The sequence below is a fragment of the Mobula hypostoma genome, chromosome 3, assembly GCF_963921235.1.
Source record: "Mobula hypostoma chromosome 3, sMobHyp1.1, whole genome shotgun sequence".
Taxonomy (NCBI): domain Eukaryota; kingdom Metazoa; phylum Chordata; class Chondrichthyes; order Myliobatiformes; family Myliobatidae; genus Mobula; species Mobula hypostoma.
This window is the reverse complement of record NC_086099.1, coordinates 218742617-218761809: the sequence shown is the minus strand read 5'-3', so window position 1 is coordinate 218761809 and position 19193 is coordinate 218742617. Positions and strand designations below refer to the sequence as shown.

General features: G+C 40.7%; 1 protein-coding gene across 8 annotated transcripts in view; it reads left to right on the top strand.

Annotated features, from left to right (window-relative positions):
• The window catches only part of gjc2 (gap junction protein gamma 2), a 147001-nt gene that overhangs the window by 60537 nt on the left and 67271 nt on the right, over positions 1-19193 (top strand). For 2 of the 8 annotated variants that reach the window (XM_063044521.1, XM_063044522.1), the window contains exon 1: positions 13102-13306. The exons of the other annotated variants lie outside the window; for them this stretch is intronic. The gene's annotated coding sequence lies outside the window, so the exon portion shown is untranslated. Of the gene's footprint in view, positions 1-13101; positions 13307-19193 lie in introns of those variants that run through there. 8 annotated transcript variants of the gene reach the window in all.

Here is a 19193-nt window from a genome sequence, read left to right as displayed (position 1 = left end):
ATCCATTTCTGCTGGTTTGGCAACCCAGTTACGGGGTACGTAACAAAGGGTACTTCCATGGTTGGGTAGTTTGGTAAGACATGGGGTTCAAGGGTAGTAAGGAATGGCCCTTAACAAATGTAAAGGAAGCAGGAAAGATCTTAACCAAAAAAATTAGAAGGGTTGAAAAGGGCTATGCAATACCTGTGACAATTAGGATTTGGGAGAATTCCAAGGCTTTTTAATACCTATATTGGTTGCAAAATGATAGCTAGGAAAAGGGTATGTCCACTAACAAAGGAGGAATTTTTTTTTTATGTCTGGAGCTAGAGAAAGTGGGTGAAGTCCTTAATGGTACTTCATGTTGCAGAAGAGAATGGATGATGCTGTCAGGGATAGATATGTTGCTCCTCTGGGGCAAGTGTTAAAGTTAATGATTAATATCTAGGTTGATATTAAGGAAATCTTTCTCTATAACCATTTTATAGCTAATAGATTTATTAGATAACTGGCTGCAGAAAGCGTCCCACTGACACTTCAAGCATGTACTCCACCTTGTTCCATAAGAGTTAGGGCAATAGAGAGGCTTTCAAAAGTTTGATATACAGAGTTCATGGACAGCTTATTCCTGTTAGGATGAAGGACAAAGCTGACAACTTAAGGGAACCCTGCTTGATTAACCTTTGCTGGTAAGTAGGATCCAAAAATGCAAACACAAGAAAATCTGCAGATGCTGGAAATCCAAGGCAATGCACACAAAATGCTGGGGGATCTCAGGTCAGGCAGCATCTATGGAAAGGAATGTTTTTCAGTCTGTCAATGTTTCAGGCGAGACCCTTCAAAGGACTGGGTAAAAAAAATTAGGTGAAACGTGAGGGGTTGAAGTAAAGAGCTGCGAAGGTGATTGGTGAAAGCGATAAAGGGCTGGAGGAGGGGAATCTGATGGAAAAGGGTAGAAGAGACCATCGAATACTGGGAAGGAAGAGGAGCTGCAGAGGGGGGTGATGGGCAGGTAAGGGAAAAAAAGTGAGAGGGAAACTGGAATGGGAAATGAAGGGTGGGGGTAGGATGTGGAGGCATTACCGGAGGTTCGAGAAATTGATGTTCATTCCATTAGTTTGGAGGATACCCAGACAGAATACAAGGTGTTGCTCCTCCATGAGTGTGGCCTCATCACAGCAATAGAGGAGGCCATGGATTGACAGGTCGGAATAGAAATGGAAGTAGAATTGAAATGGGTGGCTACTGGCAGATCCCACTTTTTCTGGCAGACAGAGTGTAGATGCTCGGCGAAGCAGTCTCCCAGTCTACGTCAGGTCTCGCTGTTATAGAGGAGGCCACACCGGGAGCACCAGATACAGTAGATGACCCAAAATTAGCTTGTCATAGAAGGCAGAGGATAATGGTAGAGGGATGTTTTGTGACTGGAGGTCTGTAACCAGTGGATGTTCTACAAGGATCAGTGCAGGTCCTCTTGTATTTTGTAACATACAGCATATATAAATAATTTAGATGAAAATGTGGGTGTATTAATTAGTAAGTTTGCAGTTGACATAAAAATTGGAGTTGTGTATACTAAGGCATGTTGTGTGCCATTATAGTAGGTATACATTTGGAAATTTGGGTGGAGAATTGGCAGGACAATAGTGAAGGTTTGCAATTTAAACTGGAAGTATACAGTAAGTGACAGAATCCTTAGGAGCACTGATATATATATATATATATAGAGAGAGATCTTGGGGTCAAAGCTGTGGTACCTGAAAGTGACAACACAAGTACACAGTATGGTAAAGAAGACGTATGGCAAAGAAGATGTATGGCTTGCCTTCATTGGTCGGGCTCTGAATATAAAAGTTGAGACATCATCTTGTAGCTGTGCTTCTTGATGCAGTGTCTCAAACCAAACTTTCAGCTATCCTTGTTCATCCATAGAACTGGTTGACCTGCAGAGTTTTTAAAGCAGGTTTTTTTTTAGTCCACATTCCAACATCAGCATTCTCCTGTGTCTTCATTGCAGCTGTATGCAAGTTTGGCTTGGCCACTGTTGGGAGTATTGAATGCAGTTCTGGTTGCCACACTATTGACCGTACAGTATAGGAACAGAATGCTATGGAGAGGTTGCAGATGAGATTCACCAGGATGTTGTCTGGAATGGACTGATGAGTTTTTTTAAGAAGAGGTTAAACAAACTTTGATTGTTTGTCTGGAGCATTGGAGATTGGGTGCAACCTGATGGATGTAAATAAAATTATGAGAGACCTACATAGGATGTATAGTGTAGGGTGGAAATTCAAATGCTTTGGGCATACTATAGGTTTAAGATGAAAGGAGAATGTAATGAAAATTTACAAGGCAAGATTTTATTTTACATAGAGTAGTAGGTACCTGGAATATATTGCCGAGACAGGTCGTGGAAGCATTTATAGTGATGCTAGAAAGTTTGTGAACCCTGTAGAGTTTTTCTCTATTTTTGCATAAATATGACCTAAAATGTGATCAGATCTTCACGCGAGAACTAAAGCTAGATAAAGAGAGTACAATCAAATAAATAACACAAAAACATAATGCTTGGTAGTTTATTTTTTGAGAAAAATGATCCAATATTACATGTATTTGTTAGGAAAAGTATCTGAACCTTTGCTTTCAGTAATTGTTGTGACACCCTTGTACATCAATAACTTCAACCAAGCATTTCCTCCTGGCAAAACTGCTTCAGCTCTGGGATGTTGGGCTTCCTTGCATGAACTGGTCGCTTCAGGTCCTTCCACAACATTTCTATAGGATGCAGGTCAGGACTTTGACTCGACCATTCCAAAATGTGAAATTTCTTTTGTTTTAACCATTCTTTGGTAGACTGACTTGTGTGTTTAGGGTTGTCATCTTGCTGCATGACTCACTTTCTCTTGGATGGATATCCTGACATTTTCCTGTAGAATTTGCTGATACAATTGAGAATTCATAGTTCCATCTATGATGCAAGCCGTCCTGGTCCCGAGGCAGCAAAGCAGGCCCAAACCATGACACTGCCACCACCATGTTTCACAGATAGATGAGGTTCTTGTGCTGGAATGTAGTGTTTGCTTTTCACCAATCATAACGCTTCTCATTTAAGCCAAGAAGTTCTATTTTGGACTCATCTGTCCACAGAACATTCTTCCAATAGCTTTTTGGTTTATCCATATGGTGTTCAGCAAACTTTAGACAGGCAGCAATGTTCTTGGAGAATAGTGGCTTTCTCCTTGGAAATCTGCTCTGCAGACCATTGTTCGCATACTTTTTACGACAAATACATGCAATATTGGATCATTTTTCTCAATAAAGTATACATTTTTTGTTATTTAATTGGGTTCTCTTTATCTAGTTTGAGGACTTGTGTGAAGATCTGATCACATTTTAGGCCATATTTTTGCAGAAATAGAGAATTCTAAAGGGTTCACAAACTTTCTTGCATCACTGTACAATAAACGCAAGCAGATACTAGACACATGAACTTGCAACGATTAGAGGGATGTGGACCAAATGCAGACACATAGGATTAGTTTAAACTGACATCATGGTAGACCAAAAGGCTTGTTCTTGTGCCTTTAGTGGTCTTTGTTCCAATAAAATTTTGCTTTGCCAGCAATTTGTAGATCCTGGTAAATTAATTTGAAAAATTGCAAAAATAGTGCAATTATTGAACATCTTAACCACTCATTATTCTTGTTGATGATTCAATTTAATAACTGAAAACACATGGAAATTGAAAAGTGTAGATGTTGTGGGTCAGCAATGTTGGTTTTTTAAAAGTAAGAATACTGAAGAAGAAAAAAGCTTCTGAAAAATATGAGGATAGCTAAGTCACTGGGACTGGACAGGTTATTACGGGAAGCAAAGGAAGAGGTTAGTGGGGTGTTGATGATAAGACCATAAGATATAGAAGTAGAAGTAGGCCATTCAGCCTTTTGAGTTTGCTCAGCCATTCAATCATGGGCTGATCCAATTCTTCCAGTTATCCCCACTCCCCTGCTTTTACCTTTTGTGCCCAGGCTAATCAAGAACCTATCTATCTCTGCCTTAAATGCACCCAATGACGTGGCCTCTACTGCCGCTCGTGGCAACAAATTCCACAGATTTGCCACCCTCTGACTAAAGTAATTTCTCCACATCTCTGTTCTAGATGGACAGAAGTCAATTCAATCCTGAAGTCGTGCCCTCTTGTCCTAGACGCCCCTACCATGGGAAATAACTTTGCCATATCTAATCTGTTCAGGCCTTCTAATATTCAGAATGCATCTATGAGATCCCCCCCCTCCCGCCCTCATTCTCCTGAACTCCAGGGAATACAGCCCAAGAGCTGCCAGACGTTCCTCATATGGTAACCCTTTCATTCCTGGAATCATTCTCGTAAATCTTCTCTGAACCCTTTCTAATGTCAGTATATCCTTTTTAAAATGAGGAGCTCAAAACTGCACACAATACACTAAGTGTGGTCTCAGGAGCTTTATAAAGCCTCAACATCACATCCCTGCTCTTGTATTCTATACGTCTAGAAATGAATGCCAACACTGCATTCGCATGCTCCACCACTGACTCAACCTGGAGGATGACTTTTAGGGTATCCTGCACAAGGACTCCCTTTTGGATAACTCTGCACTGCTGTTCCTTTTACCAAAATGCATTGTTCTGCATTTCCCAACACTGTATTCCATCTGGACTTTTTTGTCCATTCTTCCAACTTGTTTTGAGTCCTTCGGCAATCGCATTGCCTCCTCAGCATTGCCTTCCCCTCCACCTATCTTTGTATCATCTGCAAACTTTGCCACAAGGCCATCAATTCCATTATCTAAATCAATGATAATGTGAAAAGTAGCAGTCGAAGTACTGAGGAGCACCACTAGTCACTGGCAGCGAACCAGAAAAGGCCCCCTTTATTCCCACTTACTGCCTCCTGCTTCTCAGCTAGTTCTCTATCCATGCCAGTATCTTGTTCAGATTTTATCTTGTTCAGCAGCCTTATGATGGCACCTTATCAAATGTCTTCTGAAATTGAAGTAATCAACATCTCTCCTTTCTCCACCGTACTTGTTACTTCCTCGAAGACATCTAATGGATTTGTCACCAAGATGTCCCTTTACTTTGACTTATTTTATCATTAGTCTCCAAATACCTTGAAACCTCATTCTTAATAATGGACTCCAACACTTTCCCAAGCACTAAGGTTAGGCTAGGTGGCCTATAATTTCCTTTCTGCTGCCTCCCTCCTTTCTTTAAAAAGTGGAAGGACATCTGCAGTTTTCTAGTCCTCCAGAACCATGTTGGAATCAAGTGATTCTTAAATGCTCATGACCAATGCATCTGCTATCTCTTCAGCAACATCTTTCAGAACTCGTGGATGTAGTCCATCTGACTTATCTACCTTAAGACTTTTGAATTTGCCTCACACATTTTCCTTTGTAATAGCAATGGTACTCACTCCTGCTCCCTGCTACTCACAGGCCTCTGGGGCACACTGCCAGTGTCTTCCGCAGTGATGACAGAGGACATTAACTTAATTTGCCATTTCTTTGTCCCCCATTACTACCTCACCAGCATCATTTTCCAGAGTCTAATATCAATTCTTACTGCCCTTTTATTATATAACTGAACAGAATCTTTTAGTAGCCTGCTTTATATTATTGGCTAGTTTGCCATCATACTTCATCTTTGCCCTTGCAGCATTTTTAGTTGCCTTTTGTTGGATTTAAAAAAAAAAATCCCAATCACTTTTACTACCTTGTATGCCCTTTCCTTGGCTTTTATGCAGTCCTTAATTCCCCTTGTCAGCTACAGCTGCCAAGCTCTGCCATTTGAGAACAACTACTTTTATGGGACAAATCTATCCTGCACTTTGTGAACTACTCCCTAATGTCTTTGTTTTGCTGTATTCCCCGCCAGTATACTCCTCCAGTCCACCTGGACAAGCTCCTCTCTCATACATCTGTAATTGCCTTTATTCTATTGTAATACTGATTATGACTTGTGCTTGTCCCTCTCAGATTGTAGTATGAATTCCATCATATTATGATCACTGCCACAGTAGTGGGTAGTGGCCCCATATATCACTACTATGGGGCGTGACGACCCTGCCTTACACGAGTCCCAGACTCAGCTGGCTCCAGCTGACAGTACCCGGTATGGGCCCCTATCCAGGGTTACCGATCCCACTGCCTTGTGGGTATCTTTGGGAGAAGAGAAGGCTAAGGAGTAAACCCTACACAAATCTGGAGTGGAGCCCCTAAGGCGTTTGGATGATGTGTCACGTCACCTCCTGGCAGCTCCTGCAGCCAAGCTGATGTCAAATGTACTGCTTCGCATTCCTTTGGACTACATCCACGAGGCCAAGAGGGGGATCTTGATGTCTGGGCAGCCCAAGATCTCTATATTTATTGCCCAGCTCTGCACCCCGGAATGGGCGCATCCATTGTCTACTTGGATGGAGCCATGATGATGATCACTGCCTCCTAAGGGTTCCTTTACTTTACTTACTTTTATTGTCGCCAAACAATTGATACTAGAGCGTACAAACATCACAGCAATATCTGATTCTGCGCTTCGCGCTCTCTGGAGTACAAATCAATAGTAAATATTAAAAATTAAATTATAAATCATAAATAGAAAATAGAAAAGGGAAAGTCAGGTAGTGCAAAGAAAACCCAGTGGCAGGTCCGGATATTTGGAGGGTACGGCCCAGAATCCAGGTCAGGATCCGTTCAGCAGTCTTATCACAGTTGGAAAGAAGCTTTTCCCAAATCTGGCCGTACGAGTCTTCAAACTCCTGAGCCGCCTTCTGGAGGGAAGAGGGACGAAAACTGTGTTGGCTGAGTGGGTCATGTCCTTGATTTTCCTGGCAGCACTGCTGCAACAGCGTGCGGTGTAAAGTGAGTCCAAGGACAGAGGATTGGTTTGTGTGATGTGCTGGGCTGCGTTCATGATCTTCTGTAGCTTCTTCCAGTCTTGGATAGGACAACTTCCATACCAGGTTGTGATGCACCCTAGAAGAATGTTTTTTACGGTGCATCTATAAAAATTAGTGAGGGTTTTGGGGACAGGCCAAATTTCTTTAGCTTTCTCAGGAAATAAAGGTGCTGGTGGGCCTTCTTGGCAGTGGACTCTGCTTGTTTGGACCAAGTCAGGTTATTTGTGATATCGACCCCGAGGAACTTAAAGCTTTTGACCTGTTCCACTTGCGCACCACCGATGAAAATTGGGTCATGCGGTCCGCTACTCCTTCTGAAGTCAACAACCAATTCCTTTGTCTTGCTGACGTTGAGGGATAGGTTATTGTCTTCGCACCATGCCACCAGGTTCTTAATTTCCTCTCTTTACATTAAGCTCCCTAATAAAATCTGGATTATTACACAACTCCCAATCTAAGATGGCCTTTCCTTGAGTAGGCTCAAGCACAAGTTGCTCTAAAAACCCATCTTGTAGGGATTCAACAAATTTCCTCTCTTGTGATTTGATATCACAAGATCACAAGACAAAGGAGCAGAAGTAGGCCATTTGGCCCATTGAGTCTGCTCCGCAGCTCCCCCATGAGCTAAACTATTCACCCATCTAGTTCCAATTTCTGGCTTTTTCCCCATATCCCTTGATATCAGCCTGTTTTTTCCCAATCTCTTTGCATATTGAAGTCCTCTATTACAGTTGTGACATTACCCTTATTAGATGCCCTTTCCAGCTCCCTTTGTAATCTCAACCCCACATCTTGGCTACTATTTGAAGGCCTATATATGATTCCATAATTGTTTTTTTTTTCACCCTTGCAGTTTCTTAACTCACCCAAATAAATTCCAACATTCTCTGACCCTATGTCCCCTCTTTCTGAAGATGTAATTCCATCTCTTACCAACCAGCGTCTATGCCAGGGGTAGGCAACTTACGGCCCACGGGCCAGATGCGGCCTGTGAGCAAATATTGGGATACTATGCTTATCTAGCCCGCAAGCAAATTTTTTTTTTCTCTCTCTTCCCCTTATTCTGAGTGTTTCACATGACCACACTGATGGACATGCATGGTGTCTTGTTATACTGGCCCCACGTTCCGTTTTGTTCCAAACCAAACACTGGTATATACGAATGACGGGAAGGCAGACTACCTTATTAATATGTATTAGATACTCCCCATGCATGTGCACGTTTTCAGATAGGATCGTTCAAAATTGTAAACAGAAACAGTGTCGCTGTGTTTTAACAAGAAATCCACGCTAAATATCCAGATATTTACATGTGCTATGATATTTGTTGAATAACTCATGTTTCAAAATAAAATCGAAGAAAAGAATTCCAATGGCAATGAATGCAAAACGCAGGAAGGTAGGCACTGAGTGACGAAATTAACAGATTTGCTGAGCAGGCAAGGAAAGATGAAGTTGAGCGATTGAAGGCTAGTTTCGGAAAACAAACGACAGTTTTTGCCGAGAAAAGCAGTGAAAGTGAAGGCAATACCCATGCCAGCTACGAAGTCTCAAAGCGTATTGCAGAAAAGATGAAGCATTTTACAGATGGAGAGTTTGTCAAAGAATGTTTACTGGCAGTGGTGGATATTGTTCGTCCTGAAAAGAAATCTTTATTTGCATCTATCAGCCTGTCAGCAAGAACAATCACACGGCGAATTGAAGAAATGTCAGCAGATGTTAAAAGTTGCTTAAGGGATGCCTGCAACGAATTGCAATTTTTGACTTCTATAGAAATTATATTCATCCAAGTGGGAAGTATCCTAACTTAGTGGACCATGCAAAAAAGATGGCATCATTGTTTGGCAGCACTTATCTGTGTGAGCAATTACTTTCAAAAATGAAGCACACCAAGAACCATTTGAGAACAAGATTGACTGATGCCCAGCTGGATAATGTCTTGCTCTTGGCATCAACAAGTCTGACATCCAATATTGAGAAGCTTTCAAGCAACAAACAGCATCAAGTTTTACATTGATATATCGACTGTTTACGTTAAAATTTTTTATTATACTTAATTTACCACCATTCAGTGCATCATGTTCATACGTTTTATGTTTAAAGATTCTGTGTCCTTTTAATAGATTCAAAAGATGCCTTGATTGAAATAAATTGCAACTAAACTGAGTTTGATTACTAATTTTCATCCTTGGTTAAGCACAAATGATTTTCTAGCATGCGTTATTGATTAATTTGAGGCAAAACATAAGTAGATGTATTTAAATAGATAATTCCCATATTTCAAGTTTTTTTTAATGGCATTTATCTGGCCCATCGTCCACTCATTAATACGCGATCTGGCCCACAGAGACAAAAAGGTTGTTGGTCCCTGGTCTATGCCTTCCTGCCTGTCTTTTCAATACAAAGTATATCCCTTGATATTAAGCTCCCAACTATGATTTTCTTTCAGCCGTGACTCGGTGATGCCCACAACATCGTACTGACTAATCTTTAATTGTGCTATGAGTTCATCCATCTCATCCCAAATACTACATGCATTTAAATACAGCACCTTCATTCTTGCATTCTTCGTCTTCTTGAATTTTGCCTCTGTGGTACAAGCTAGCTCTTTGCATTGTCTGTATTTGTACCCAATCATTGTCTTGTTCTTACTTGCATTCATATTGCATATTACACCCATTATCTACTTGTAAACCTGCTGGCTCGTCTTCAGCTCTGTCATACTGGTTTCCATCCCCCTGCATATTAATTTAAACCATTCCCAACGGCTTTGTCAAACCTGCCCGTAAGGATATTGGTCCCCCTTGGATTGGAGGTGGGCATGGAGATGAAAGAGATGCAGTGGATCTTGAATGGGTATTTTACATCTGCTTTTACTCGAGAGACAAACATAGCAAAATTGTAGCAAAAGTGTAGTGAAATCATGGACTATATCTGTATTACAAAAGAGGAGGTGTTTGCTGCTCTGAGGAAAATTGAGGTGGATAAATCCCTGAAGCCTGAAGAAGTGTCCCCTCGGACATTTGAGAGGGGTGGGGCTAGTGCGGAAATTTCAGGTGCCCTAGCAGGCTTAGCCATGGGTGAGGTGTCGGAGAACTGGATGATAACAAATGCTCTTCTGTTATACTGGTATACATAAAGTACAATATTAACTATATTTGTGTCTTCCCTTTAAATGGTAAGAAACTATAAAAATGTTTCTGCAATGATCAAACAGTTATCTACGTTCTTTTCTCTAAATTTTGCCTTGCTCTGAACAAAAAAAAATAGGACATGTGAAACATCTTTTAATGTTGGAACTTCTGGAATTCCTGTGTTGCGATCTTTGGAAGTTGGACGACTTTGACTTCCTTAAGGAACTAGGGTACTGATGTTTTTATTGTCTGGCTAGAAGCAGTGGACAGATGATTAAAAGTTTGGCATTTACAATGGAATGCAGATTTTGGAAAAACACTTCACTGGGAACTTTCATTATCAGAACAAACTAAAGAGGAATAGCCTTTGTATAAACAAATACCAGTAAATTTTGGCTGTTGGAAAAAAAGCAGAAAAATCAACCAGCCTTCCTGTGTCTGATTGCTGCTAGTAGTTCCCAGCTGGAAATGCATTCTTATATATGTTATAAATTATATAGTTTATACATTATTTGATAATATACTTGAAACTGGATGTGTTGGCTTGATTCTGATAGTTGACCGATTTGGGAATGTTCATAGTCCATGTTCACGTAACTTCCAGTACCACTGGAGACCCACCCAGAAAGAATGGTCTTAGAATAGGAAGAGGAGATGGGAAAACACTGTTGTCGTTTAAATTTTAGGGAGGAAGGAACTGTTTAAGCAGTAAAATCAAATTAGATAAAATGTTAATTAGCCTGCCAGCCTTACAACAATTCAATCTTTGTGCAATTTGTGTATGTTTGTAACATCATATTTCCAAAACAAGTATTCTCTGCTGTATGAAAGGCATGATTTTCTGCTTAAGGACATTATAAGGACAATAAAGACATAATGCAGTGGATTCTGGTTAATTGTGACACATTTTGGCCCAATTAGCTGAAGTTTCATAGAAATAGTGTAAAAAAAAAAGGCAAACTACAGTTAACTGAGTAATAAAATAAATATTTAAGTGAAATACAGAACAAATTGGAACATTATTTTAAAACCTAATAGTTACCAATGGAGGAATTCATCCAGTGTATGCTGCTGTGTTCTTTTGATTTACTGTAAGTTAACAAAATTGTCACAGGCACCTAGTGCAAATAATGAGCTGCCTTCATTGCCTTCGTAGAGGTATCAAACACTGCAACATAAAAACAGTCACCTCAGCCCATCTCGTCCATGCCGAACCATTGATCTGCCTGTCCAGATGACCTGCACCTGGAATGTAGACCTTCGTACCTATGGAGAGGATGTTTCCTATGGTTGGAGAGTCTGAGACCAGAGGACACAGCCTCAGACTATAAGGATGTCCTTTTAGAATGGAGATGAGGAATTTCTTTAACCAGACAGTGGTGAATCTGGAAATTATTTGCTTAGGCAGCTGTAGAGGCCAAGTCTTTTATCTAAAACAGAGGTTGATAGATTCTTGATTGGTCAGGGCATGAAGGGGCACAGGGAGCAGGCAAGAGATTGGCACTGAGAGAAAAATTGGATCAGCCATGATGAAATGGTGAAGCAGACTCAATGGGCCATGTGGCCTAATTCTGCTCCTATGTTATTGTCGTATGATCTCATACCCATCCCATCCATGTACCTATCCAAATTCCTCTTGCATGTTGAAATTGATCCTGCACCACCACCTGCACTGGAAGATCATTCCACACTCCACCTGCTGTGAAGAAATTCCCCCAAAACATTTCACCTTTCACCCTTAACCCTTGACCTCTAGTTCTAGTCTCACTTAAAAAACCATCTTGCATTTACCCTATCTATACCTCTCATAATTTTGTATGCCTCTATCAAATTTCCTCTCAGTCTTCTATGTTCGAGGGAATAAAGTCCTAACCTATTCAACCTTTCTCTATAACTCAGGTCCTCCAGTCCCAGTAACATTCTCTGCGCTTTTTCAATCTTATTTATATTTTTTCTGTAGATATAAGGTAGCTGACCAAAACTGGACACAATACTCCAAATTGGGCCTCACCAACATCTTATACAATTTCAACATAACTTCCCACCTCCTGTACTTAATACATTGATTTATGAAGGCTAGCATGTCAAAAACTTTCTTTACAACCCTTCCTACATGAAATAGTGTCAAAAACCACTGCTTTTCAATTCGGCATCAGTCAGCCCAAATGAATAACTTAATACTAGCATATGAAACTAACGCCATTTAAAAACTGTTCACTCTGAGCATGGTGTAGTGTCGAATAGCTACACAAGTATATGTAACTGACACTTGTTAGAAACTGTTGCATCTTCCAAATTTTCATTTCCATTGTAACATTCATTGCGAGTATTGATACCTTCAAATTCTTTATAGTTTCTTATTTACTGGAGTAATGAAATCATTTCATTATCGCTCCTGGCTGTTTCTTGCATCTCCAGGACAGAATGCTTGAAACCACAATGATCAAATCAGTTCTGAATTGTTTTGCTATTTATTTCTTGCCAAATATTGGTGACATAAGTCACTGCTTGTTGAATGCAAATGCAAATGACGCTATTTTAAAACTGTTCACTCTAAGTACAGTGTAATGTCTAATGGCCACACAACTGCACGCAACTAACACTAGTTAGAAACTGTTTGGTGACTGTCTCTTGTCCCAATTACGTGTCATAGTGTCCGAAATAAGGAAGGAAATCCCGGCTATTTTCTCGATTAGTTCTTTAAAGTTGTCCAAATAAGCAGCTATACCGATTAACCGATGGCCCAATTAACGAGAATTCACTGTATTTTGAACAAATCAATTTAAATATCTGCTGATGTGTCATTTTGTAATTTGTTTTAAAGTTAGGCTTTATGTACTGTTTTAGTTTTGTTTGACAGTTCGAAATACTTTCCAGTCGCTGCATGAGAGTCCAGGAGTGTCCTGACATTGCGGATATGAGCAGATGTTAACTATGCACATCTGTGAGTCAGCTTCCTACCAGTTGAGCTCATTGTAGAGTGTGTCCTGAGATGGTGACTTTGTTTTTTTTTAAATCAGTTCAAACTTGGAGCAATTCAGTGCTTGAGCAGGAAGTTTAGAGGATAATGCTGTTGTTTTCAAAATAAGTTGGATTGAAAAGTGCTCCTTTTTGGAATTAATATTTGTTTGCTTGAGAGTGCAGCTGATGTTAATCCAAAGAAGAGAAAAAAGGAAGTTCTGATGGAATCTGTGGGCTGTCTCTCATTTGTGGATGGAAAGATTTCAGCCAGTATAGAATTGGAAGAATGTGGAAAGTATGACTCCATAAAACCTTAAGTATAGTTAAGAAAAAAATATTGTAGCAACTGTTTTAAATGCTTGAGTGCACGTAATCTTGAATGTACATATTTCAATTTTCTTTTTCAGTTTTAGCAGATGTACAATATATTTTAAAGGTTCTAATTATGGTTTGGGCTATGACATTTAGAATGACCTTGATAAATTTTACATGCAGTTTTTTAGCCAGCGTCATAAGGCTCCAGGAAATGTTGAAGTATATACTGTAATACTGCCTTCATACTTGCAGCTTTGATTGCATTGCTGACAACATTTGGGCTCTGTGTAAATTGGAAGCAGTTCTTGAACTGACTGCTCACATCAGTGGTGTAGCTGACTGGTTCTGTGCACTCAGTGACAACCACAGACCATTGCTTGGTAGCACTTCTGGTATGAGGGGGTGGGTGGGGAGACAGTGTTGTATTGGGAAATCAATCCATTTTAAAGCAGAAAAGTTAAGATAAAACTTTAACTGCAGCAGTTCTATGAGGTGAAATTAATTGAAAAGCTTTATTGAAGGTGATAGAGGCGTCCCTGTATCAGTGTATACAAGCAAATTTACACGTGCTCTTTGCCAGTGATGCGATAATGAGAATCATGTCAAAAGTGCAAAATAAGGCAGTGAAGTAGTTGAAGGGTGAAACAAGTAATTAAGGATCTTAATGTCATTGTTATGTAGATATTAACTGAATTGACTTTATTACTTACATCCTTATGCATGAGGAGTAAAAATCTTTGTGACTTACCCATTTAAATGTGCAATTTATAGTAATTTGTAATAAATATTATGTACAACAGAATAGTCAATATAACATAGAAATACAGTTACGTCAGCATGAATTAAGCAGTCTGAAGGTCTGGTGGAAGAAGCTGTCCCTGAGCCTTTGGTTCTGGCTTTTATGCTGCAGTACTGTTTGCCGGATGGTAGCAGCTGGAGCGGTTTGTGGTTGGGTGACTCGGGTCCCCAAAGATCCTTGGGGCCCTTTTTACACATCTGTCTTTGTAAATGTCCTCAATAGTGGGAAGTTCACATCTATAGATGCGTTGGGCTGTCCGCACCACTCTGCAGAGACCTGCGATTGAGGGAAGTACAGTTCCCATACTAGGTAGCCAGTCAGAATGCTCTCAATTGTGCCCCTGTAGAAAGTTCTTGAGATTTGGGGGCCCATACCATACTTCTTCAACCATCTGAGGTGAAAGAGGTGCTGTTATGCCTTTTTCACCACACAGTTGGTATGTACAGACCACATGAGATCCTCGGTGATGTTTATGCCAAGAAGCTTAAAGCTGTTCACCCTCTCAGCCTCAGATCCATCGATGTCAATAGGGTTTAGCCTGTCTCCATTCCTCCTGTAGTCCACAAGCAGCTCCTCTAATTTTGCGACATTGAGGGAGAGATTGTTTTCTTGACACCATTGTGTCAGGGTGATGACTTCTTCTCTGTAGGCTGCCTCATTATTATTTGAGATTAGGCCAATCAGTGTAGTGTGGTCAGCAAATTTAATTCGCAGACTGGAGCTGTGGGTGGCAACAGTCATGGGTATAGAGAGAGGAAAGGAGGGGGCTTAGTACACATCTCTGAGGGGCACCTGTGTTGAGGGGCATAGGTGAGGGAGCCCACTCTTACCAACTGTCGGTGGTATGACAGGAAGTCCAGGATAAAGCTGCACAAGGAAGGCTGAAGGCCGAGGTCTCTGAGCTTTTTGTTGAGCCTGGAGGGAATTACGGTGTTGAATGCTGAACTGTAATCCAAGGACGGCATTCTCACATAAGTATCCTTCTTCTCCAGGTGTGTAAGGACGGTGTGTAGAGCTGTGGCTATTGCGTCATCTGTTGATCAGTTGTGTTGGTAGGTGAATTGTAGGGGGCTCAGTGTGGGTGGTAGCATGTTGCAGATGTTAGTCCTTGACCACCCTCTCAAAACATTTGCTTGTTATTGAGGTGTGGTGATGTTTGGGGCACAAGGTTAAAGAAAAGTGAAATTATATAAAATTTACATTGACTTTTGCACAACAGTTAATTGGGCCATTGGTTAATTGGGAGCAGCTGCTTATTTGGGATAACCCTTTGGGGTAACAAAAGCATCAAGAAAATAGCCAGTATTACTTTAGTTTATTTGGGACACCATGCCACTTAATTAGGATAGGAGACTGCTTTTGCATTGGTTTTAAGCATTGTGTCTTGAAGATGTGAGAAACAACTAGGTGTGTTAGACTGAATCGTTGCAGGTTTGGGGGTGCAGTGGCCCCCACCCTCCAGACTGCTGAGCTATACATTGCCGCGAAGCACACAGGGGTCCAGCAGTAGCTGGGAGGCACACAGCACATCTTTAAGAAAAAAGCCAAAATAAACAAGCTAATTAGGGGCCACCCAACACGTAATTGTCGGCCCAGATCAGTGCCGATTTCCGATTGCGTCGTCTCTGATCTGGGCCGACAATTATGTGTGGGGCGGCACCTAATTAATTAGCATGTTTATTTTGGCTTTTTTCTTAAAGATGTGCTGTGCGCTTCCTGGCAACCATTGCAATCTCCGCGAATTGGTATCTGTCCGTGGCCTGGGGGTTGGGGTGGTGGAACACTGGGGTGTCATCTCACCGTCGTCTGTTTCCATTAGAGCAGACAGCTCATCTTCTTCTATCTCTGCCCACCTCGATGTCGAAGGTCGAGGTTCGTCATCTGCTGTGGCTGATGTGGAAGGCTTGCTTGACTGCTGAGCCTTGTGCATTTTTCTATCACACAGTTCTTTGTAAGGACTCAAACCATCCTGCAAATATCTCCTAAATCGACGTACCCTTTCAAAATTAAAGTCGTACTTTATCATTACTCATTCGGTTTCGATTGTTATCCTTTTTTCTTCCAATTACATCAGCTGTTCATCTGTCAGTTCTTGGTCATGGGATGCCAAAACCTCTTCAACATCATGTTCGTCAGCTTCCACAAGCCAAACTCACATTGTCCTTACTTCGTTCACTACGATCAAAATGCTTAATTATGTCTAGTTTTACACTAAGTGTAACACCCTTACAAGCTCTTTCAGGCTTTTTTGATACCTTAGAACTCATCTTGCAAACGGCTGCTCACAGGCTCGTGTTTAAGCAATGCCGGCGAAAATCCGGGGGACAGCGGCTGCTCAGGGCGCGTGCTGCCTTTTTTTCATAACAGTGAAAACACTTTCTGAAAGCGAAAACAGGGTGCTAATGTAGGTCTTTTGTAACGGTGAGGTTTCGTAAAGCGAACGTTCGAAAAGCGGGGGACACCTGTATTACAAGATGAATATTACTGAACAGTTTCTAACTAGAGTCTGTTACATGCCGTGCTTAGAGTGAACAGTTTTTAAATAGCGTCATTTGTGTACGTTTGTGTTCAGAAAGCAGTGATCTATGTCACTGATGCTTGATAAAAATAAACAGTAGGATAACTCAGAACTGTATTGATCACACACACAATGCTGGAGGAACTCATCAGGCCAGGCAGCATCTATGGAAAAGCGTAAACAGTCAGCGTTTCAGTCGAGACCTTTCATTTTGTGTGTTGCTTTGGATTTCCAGCATCTGCAGAGCTTCTCATGTTTCTGTTTTGATCACTGGTTTTAAGCATTGTGTCTTGGAGATGTGAGAAACAGCGAGGAATGGAAATGAAATGATTTCACTACTTCAGCAAGTTAGGAACAGCAATGAATTTGAAGATATTGACAATCAGCTTGAATATTACAATGAAAATGAAGATTTGGAAGTTGCAACAGTTTCTAAGTAGCGCCAGTTGTGTGTACATGTGTGGCTATTAGGCACTACATATTGCTTATAGCGAGCAGTTTTTAAATAGCATCAATTACTTACGTTAGTGTTATGTTATTCATTTGGGCCAACTGATGCTGAATTAAAAAGCAGTGATTTTTGATACTACTTCATGCAGGAAAGCAATGAAGGCAGTCCACCATCTGCAGTAGTTGTCTGCGCTGATTTTGTTCATTTGCATTCAGTCAAAAGAACATGGCAGTGTTCACTGGATGAATTCCTCTGTCTATACTAATACACAGTTTTATAGTATTGTAGTAATACTCTAATCTTATTTGTTCTGTATTTCATTTAAGTGCATAATTTGTTTCTCAGTTAAATAGTAGTTGTCTTTTTAAACTGATTTTAGAAGAGTGAGAAGGGACATGATTCATCAAGCCATTGAGTCACACAGCATGTCAGGATGCTGTTCATTGACTATAGCTCAGCATTTAATACCATCATTCCCACAATCCTGATTGAGAAGTTGCAGAACCTGGGCCTCTGTATATCCCTCTGCAATTGGATCCTCAACTTCCTAACTAGAAGACCACAATCTGTGCGGATTGGAGATGACATCTCCTCCTAGCTGACGATTAACACTGGCGCACCTCGGGTGTGTGCTTAGTCCACTACTCTACTCTCTAAATTCCCATGACTGTGTGGCTAGACATAACTCAAATACCATCTATAAATTTGCTGATGATACAACCATTGTTGGTAGAATCTCAGGTGGTGACAAGAGGGTGTGTAGGAGCGAGTTATGCCAACTGGTGGAGTGGTGGCACAGCAACAACCTGCACTCAACGTCAGTAACATGAAAGAGCTGACTGTGGACATCCAGAAGGGTAGAATGAAGGAACACATACCAATCCTCATGGAATGATCAGAAATGGAGAGAGTGAGCAGTTTCAAGTTCTTGGGTGTTAAGATCTCTGAGGATCTAACCTGGTCCCAGCATATTGATGCAGTCATAAAGAAGGCAAGACAGTGGCTATACTTCATTAGGAGTTTGAAGAGATTTGGTATGTCAACAAAAACACTCAGAAACTTCTATAGATGTACCATGGCGAGCATTCTGACAGGCTGCATCACCGTCTGTTATGGGGGGCTACTGCACAGGCCTGAAAGAAGCTTTGTAAATTTAGTCACTTCCATCTTGGGTACTAGCCTACAAAGTACCCAGGACATCTTGAAAGGAGCGGTGTCTCAGAAAGGCAGTGCCCATTATTAAGGATCTCCAGCACCCAGGGCATGCCCTTTTCTCACTGCTACCATCAGGTAGGAGATACAGAAGCCTGAAGGCACACACTCAGTGATTCAGGAACAGCTTCTTCTCCTCTGTCATCCGATTCCTAAATGGACATCGAACACTACCTCACCTTTTTAATATATATTATTTCTGTTTCTTTTTGCACAATTTTTAATCTATTCAATATACATACGTATACTGTGATTAATTTACTACTTTTTTTTTGCTTCTATATTTGGTATTGCAATGAACTGCTGTTGCTAAGTTAACAAATTTCACGTCACATGCCAGTGATAATAAACCAGATTCTGATTCTGACATGATTCATCAAGCCATTGAGTCCCACAGTATGGAAACATGCCCTTTGGGCCAACTCATCCATGCTGACCAAGGTGCCCATACTTGATCTGTATCCCTCTAAATCTTTCCTATCCATGTATCTATCCAAATGTCTTTTAATTGTTATCATTATACCTACCTCAATCACTTCCTCTGGTAATTTGTCTGAAGAAGTTGATTTCCACGAAACTTCAGCTAATTGGGGCAACCACTTAATTTGGCCAAAATGTCTTGATTCCTGGTCCCGATATGTCCCAATTAACTGGAATCCACTGCACCTGTAATAAAAGAACTGTATGAAGATTTGTCTTTAAAAAGTCAGACAACTCAGATGCTATATAAAGAGGATTCCTGATAATAGATTTTAATAGTAAATGTGTTATCCTGCTGTTAATTTTTTTGTTCAGCTATTCATTTTTTATTTTGTATTTTTTAAGTTAACATAATAACACTAGAATTTGATTAAAATAAATTCAAAAAACTATGCACCAAGATATGA